The sequence below is a fragment of the Sander lucioperca genome, chromosome 10 (assembly GCF_008315115.2).
Source record: "Sander lucioperca isolate FBNREF2018 chromosome 10, SLUC_FBN_1.2, whole genome shotgun sequence".
Lineage (NCBI taxonomy): Eukaryota > Metazoa > Chordata > Actinopteri > Perciformes > Percidae > Sander > Sander lucioperca.
Window position 1 is genome coordinate 35215157 of NC_050182.1, and position 7474 is coordinate 35222630.

Consider the following 7474-nt stretch of genomic DNA (forward strand, 5'->3'; position numbering starts at 1 on the left):
TGAAAGTGTCAGAAGAAAGTCTTTTCAAGGATTTTAAAGACCATTTTGCTTTTACTATCCTATTAATAACTTTGTCTTGCGTCAAAGTCTGTCTCTCAAAACATCCCGACTTCCCTACCCTGTCTGTGGCACTCAGCCCCAAGCCCAGTAATTCCTACTAAAGATGTAAATCCTTAGAAACTGCTCACAAATGTATAGTTTCATCTTTAAAAAGGCCCAGTAATTTCCCCAAACAGCTGGGCACTGTAATTTTTGGCAAACGTTAACTCAAACAGGAGGAAATCGGTTTGTGCTGGGGACTATCTGCAGTGGTGGATTAATACACATTTGGTGCTCTGATGATTATATACAGGAGCAGGACGGTGTATGTGGGATTGCCTCAAAAATAACACTGCCCATGTTCATCCTAATATAGGCACATGTCATCCAGTGCAATAGTGAGGCTCACTGATGTGTGTTTATTAGTTTTTAAGCTTTACGGCACAGATCAAAGATAATATATGTTGTCCATTGTTTGCTGCAAAACAAATAATATATAGATTATCAGATTTATCGCTTAAGGAAAGAGGAAAGGAAGGAAAAGACAAGGAAAAATGATGCTATGACCAATAGCTGAAAAGTGTGGGCTACATATCCTGAAATGAGCAGTACTGTTAATATGCAAAGAAGACATGTTGATGACTGACATGCAGTCCACTCAGGGCCAAAACTATACTTTGAAAGACTTTTCCTTGGTTCAACAGGTAGAAGGAATAGTTCATTAATCTCACACATACTGTACGTTGCCAGCTGCCACTCAGTCAGTCAGTAATAGTCACTCATCAGTCAGCCAGTCAATCCTTCATTCTGTCAGCCATGTTAGCCAGCTTGTCAGCACCCAACTAGCCCATCAGCTAGTCAGTTAACCAAACATTGAGAAAAAGAAAAGAAACAGATCAACCAACCAGCCAGTCAGTCAAATAAGATCCCATCATGCCAGTTAAGACTAGTTTTCCTTAAGGAAATCTGATTAAGCACAAAATAGAAAGCGAGAGAAAAAGGAGGCTTCGTGAACCATGTGTGAGCAAGTGAATGAAGGAAGATATGTATCTGTGTGTGTGTGTGTGTGTGTGTGTGTGTGTGTGTGTGTGTGTGTGTGTGTGTGTGTGTGTGTGTGTGTGTGTGTGTGTGTGTAGGCAGATCCTGAAGTTATTTTCTGTAATACCCCCAGTTTCATTTCAGGTTTGGTTTGGGTCCAGGTGGTTGGCTTTAATGTAGTCCAGATGGGAGACGCAGAGCGGAGAGTGGCCAGATTTTTTTCCAGAGTTTCGGTCGAACCAGGGCTTTGCTAATAAAAGCAGAGGAGATTTTCACAGTTCCGCAGACAAAACCTTGCATTCTAATTCTCGAGGGGGAACGGAGAGCGAGCGAGACCGCAATGTTATACTTTGTTTTTACTAAAGGGGGTGATTGACAGCTTGGAGGGAATTTTCCAGCATTAAACCAGGGGTCTTATTGGAGAGGACAGAGCAGAGAGCACAGGGACCTGGCGAAGCAAAGCAACGCTCTGGCAAGCTGCTACTGACTGAAGGCTTGGCTTCTCTTCTTATTCTCTCTCTTCTTACCATCTACTTCTTTCTCTCTAGTCCATCTTTAACTGAGGAAAAGATTGCTGCAGTCTGTACCTGCTCCTCCTCCTCGCCCCACCCTCCTCTCCTCTCGGCTAGTTCACTCATTCACTTCTTCTGTTCTGTATCTCACTTTTTCCAGTTTTCATCTTTTTTTATTTCTTGTCTTGTACCTAATAAGTGTGTCTAGGGTGCTTGAAGTTTTCACTGCAGAGAGGACAACACATTTTTGGACAGTTCATTGTTGGATGTGTACAAGCCTGCTTAGAGGCTAATAAAACCTAAAGTGCCTCCTGATTCACTGTGCCTGTAAAAGGATGAAACACTTGCAACCCTGTGTGTGCGCCAGCCTTCATACATGCACCATAGGCACCTCAGGGTGTGCCTCAACCTCCATCTATCTCAATATCCATCTATCACCAGCCCAGATCAAGTAGAAAAGTCTGCATAGGTCACCCAGTGTTTCTCATATTGACAACTTAATGCAGAATTGGAGGAAGAGCTCAACATCACCTGCAGTTACCAGATTTACTGTTTTCTTTCGGTTGCTAATATTTCATGCATCTCCATTGATTGTCAGCTGGCAGTCACTGAGCCTGCACTTGGTTATGGTCTGGCTCTGGTTTCCATCCCTGACAGCACAGAGCTGTTATGTCAAATGTAAATCTCTTTAGCACTGTATAATATTCCAATGCACGCAAAATATGAAATCATTTTTTTCTATATATTTTTGGTGCTGTCAACTTTACAGTAGATACGTTTTTTCAAGATTTGAGTGTGCATATCCAGTTAATTATACTTTTTGTAACTGCACAATTATTCAGCTAGGTCTGGCTCTGGTTTGGCTTAGGATCAGAATTGGTGCCCTTTGGTTTTCCCACAATTCTGAACATATGGGACCCCTGTCCAGATTGCACATGTGAAACTATGGCAATGGCATAGCAGCCAGTATCAACATCAACACTCTGAGAATTAAGTTTTAAATGCTATCCATCATTGGCCCATAATGTGATTAGTGCTTATTTTTCTTCCATTTCCTGTTTTTTCAGCGTTTTCCTGCCAATTTCCTTATGCTACCATTGTCCCCTTTCTCTGACTTTCCACTCTGGCTGTGTTTGTTAATACCAGACTGTGCATCCAAAAAGTGCGTTGTTGCCCATACATCAAACCCAGCCAGAAAGCAGAAATACAAAAAGCTAAAAACTTACTGTAACACACCGTTTTATTTTTTTATTATGGTAGTGATGCCGTAAATTTCTTTCTGCCAAGCTAGCTGCCACACGCCACACCTGAAAGCTATACTGACACTGACTGCCTTACATGTAGCATTTAACATCACTCTACAGCCATGCTAGCTGCTCTGTGAGGCTGTACTGTAATAAGGCACAGTGGTGCTTTATACTGAATACTAATGTTACCATGCTAACTTGCTCACAATAACAAAGATAACATGTTGCTATTTGGCAGGTATAATGTTTACCATGTTCGCCATCTTAGTTTACCGTGTTAGCATGCTAGCATTTGCTTATTAGCACATATTAGCATAAGTTTGGTCCTAAAAAAAAAAAAATTGACAAATTACATGTTTGATCTGATAACGACATTCGTGGATGGATGACCAAAAATTATTACAGTCACTCCCCACTTCCTTCCATATTGCAATCATTTTATTCTTAAATGTTTTAGTGCTGAAATGATTATTTGATTAACTGACTAGTCAATTAATGGAAATTTAATCAGCAGCTATTTTGTTAGTTTTTGTTTAAACTTTGTGTAAACATTTTCTTACATTTGAATATTTGCCGATTTTATTTTTTCTTATCATAGTAATATCTCTGAATATGTCAACTTGGGCTTCGGGAAATGTGATGAACTAAACGGTAAATCAATTAATCGAGAAAATAATCAACACATTAATCTATAATGAAAATAACATTTGTTGTAGCTCTAAAAGGTTTAATTGATAATACCTAATATAAAAAGTACACAACACCAGTTGTCCTTGGAACCTTGGTAGTTTTGGTCTCTTGGTCATTTTCTCTTTGGGTATATTTTCCGGACAGACATTAATACTAAGTCTGGACAGTCACTCTACGCTGCCAGAGAATTTATTAAAGGGGGGGAAACCAAAGAAATAACAAAGGACGAGTAAAATGGGAAAACAATCACTGGCTCTAGACAGAACATCAGTTTTCATTACCTGGCCCTGATCACCCTCAACCACAAGCTATAAAGTGCATGGAAAGATGCCTGGCAAGTGGAACTGAAGACAAACAACTGGCCTTTTAAATTCAGGATTTTTTGAGGAAACAAAACTAAAAGCCACAGAGATGTTTCTGCTCATTGTTCCCTTGCTTTCTAGCCCAGTGCCCTACTGTCATTGTAAAGCGTCTTTGTGATCATATGGGATCATTTGGTTGTATATAATTGATGATAACACCAGTGATCATACAAGAATGAACACATACATGGATGGATACACATTTGGACTCTGCAACCTACTGTATTAATATATACAATCATAGGGGCTTCCATGGTGGTATGCTCATGAGCAGGAAATGTCTTTTTAACAACCAATTAAAGGTGAGCCAAGCTGCTAGCTTACAACAGGAATGTTTACACAGAGGAGAAAAGGGGGGGAGAAAGATTCATCGTGGGGGAGAAAAGGGAGAGATAGAAAGAGAGCTGAGGTAGGAAGTAAGCCGGAGAGCTAAACGAGATAGAGTCCAGGATTTGGCACTTTCACAGGTGTGCACAACAGGGGGTTTGAGGAGGAAGGAGTTTGTGTACATGCATATATGTGTGTATGTGTGTGTGCAGGAGTGTGTGGAGCTGCCAAACTGGCCACCTGTCTTTCCCTCGTTGTAGTTTTAGTGTTTCCTTTCATCCGGCCCTCAGCAGCACAGCTCCCACTTGGAGCAGTTAGCCTCCTGCCGTGTGTGTGTGTGTGTGTGTGTGTGTGTGTGTGTGTGTGTGTGTGTGTGGGTGTGTGTGTGTGTGTAGCCCAGATCCCAGTTGGGTTAGAAAGACTAATGTTCCTAAAGGTGCATTTCGCTCTTTCCCCCACATTTTTTATATCTTTGTTCTTTATGTTTTATTGAGACAGTTGGAGTGGAGGCAGGAAGTTGGCCAACAGGCCTACGGAGCAGGAGAGGACACCAGAGGAAACTTCTGCTCCTATGTCAACAGGAGGTCATGCTTCAGGAAAAGCACTGCTACCTATCCATCTTTAATTAATAGACCTTATTCAGCTGGGTACCATCTGAGTGCAAAAACATGGATGAGTTGAAAAAAAAACAGGAAGTGCTCCTGTCTCCTCCACTGATTCTCATGTTATGACAGTTGAAAAATGTAGACATGACCTGTTTATGCTTTTGAGAGTCGAGAGCCTGTCTCATTTGAAAAAATAAATAAATAAATTAACAAAATACAAAAACGTGGTAGTTGATTTGAGAATTAAAGCTCCTATTGCTTCATTAACTTAATGCCATTCTTTTAAGGGGTAGTAATTTATAGACACTATTTTTCATGTACTAATCTTGATTTACCTACGTTTAAATCAAGTCATGTTTTACTGGAAACTTGACCCTAGATGCCTGCCAGGCTCCACATTATCCATTTGAATTGACAGAACAATTTCTGAGGAAGGCTCAATGTGACAGATGACAGATGGAGTAAAGATGGGAAACAGAAAACACGACCTGCCGTTGCCAACAAAGTTACAGTGAAAAATCAAACTACCTTTAGAGATGTATTATCAATCTAAGGTTCACATGTGCAACAGGAAAATCAATTGGCGGGATAACTATTGTTATTGCTGAGCTCACCGGAGAACAAAACAAAGCCTTTTGTGATGTCTTTCACAAGTGATCAAAATAGATCACAAGTTTGTGTTTTTCTGTATTCAGGCCTTCACTACATTTTGCCAGCTTTATATTATATTCCAAATATGTTTCATTTCTCTAACACATCTTCAAGCTACATCCGCCCACCCCTCTGGCAGTAGTACCACCTAAGACTCAAAAAGCAGCTTTTTATTACTTCAGCTATCAGTATTCACATGCCAGATTTCCATGGGGGCATCTTCGTCAGAGACCATTATATTGATAATGAGAGCCAGCCGATCGTCCAACCTCCGGTTCACCTTGGTCCAAAACCGCCCACTTAAATACACCGCAGCAGTCTGCCCTCTCAGCTGATCTGTTTTCATCAATGTAAAATACAGAGATCATTAGACAGCTAAGCTATATCACAGATCCTTCTGCTTAGCACAAGTGTGTGCGCGCCCGTGAGTGTGTGACTGCACATGCATGCACACCTCCATCTATTTGTGCATATGTAAGTTCATCTGCGTATGAGTGTGTAAATGGTGATCTGTGTGTGTGTGTGTGTGTGTGTGTGTGTTAAATTGTGTGTGTGTGTGTGTGTGTGTGTGTGTGTGTGTGTGTGTAGGCGTAGGGGGAACCTGATATGGTCTGTGTGGGAGGAACCAGTTCCTTCCCCCCCACCCTCTCTGCTGCTCAGACAGACGGCCTGCTAGAGAGATCAGACTCTCAGACTAACTGGACCAGAAGTCATTAGGACACACTAGACATGCAGCGCTTTTTTCAAAGCTATTGCTTCCTTTTTTTTTAAAAACTCTGCAGTAAGATTATCTACGTCTCATCGGCTCATAATAGTACTAAGATCTTTTAAACAAGACACACTGCGCTTTTCAAACCTTTTGTCTCAGGAACCAGCGAGCAGCAGGGACCACTTACACTGAAACCGTGCCCTGAGATTTAGTCTTTTGTTTCCCTGTGTTACGTGTGGGGAGGAAAAACCTGATCTGGCACTTGAATTTAAAGGGCATTTCAAGCATAATATGCTAGAACTGCATTTTGTCTTCAGTATAAGCGATCCTCCAGGAAGGATTTTGCAACAATCTTTAGTTGATTGTTTGGCTGCCATTTAGACTTCGTAAAGCACGCTATCCACTGTGAAACTACAGCACCAATCAATTTTGGACACGCTTTCTCATCCACTTGAATGGCAATGTGTGTCCAAACTTTTGACTGGTACTGTATATTTTTCAGTCTTTCTCTAGTCCCAAACTTAAATCTACACCTTTTCCGCCTTCGTCAACTTTGTCAATTACTTCATTAAAGTGAGTGTCCTTTACATGACATCACTCTGAGGAAAAGTTAGACACATTAACTCTAAACCCGACTGCAAGTGTCGTGTGCTGTTTATAGTTTTGGGGGTGTTGGTGAGATTACACACACACACACACAATAAATCAGCTTTGTTTTTCAGGGCAGCTTCCACTAAAAACTGTGTTTTGGCAGTGTGATCAAGTGACGTTGGAATTTTTGTTGGTTGTTTTTCTTCACCGGGAACTTGTCACTTTGTAGGAAAAAGCTCCATAATTGGCACCTCGATCGCAGAAACAGCTTGTTAGCATTGTTAAAAAATTATTTGGAAACACCAAACTGGTGCAGCACAGGGGTTAGCCTCCATTAAAAGAACGGCTCATTTACATTTCACTTAATGGTGGAAAATGGCTTGAGAAATACTGCTGTTATGGGGTTTTAAAATCTGAACTAGGACACCGTAGACTGGGTATAGACTGGATTACAGTAACTCTCTTAAGCCATTTTTTTGTAGTAAAACCTATAACTTTGAGAATAATCCTAGAAAAGTACCAGCATCTCTCTCACGTCAGTCCTACGGTGCAACATTTTCAGGTAACCACAAATTTTGTTTCCCTGAAACTGGATTTGTTTTGCTGCAGAACAAGAGCATTGCATCTACTATCTTTAAACAAGTGATTACGAACTATAAAAACAGAGCACACTGCCCTCGTAGATGGTATTATCACAGCTTAT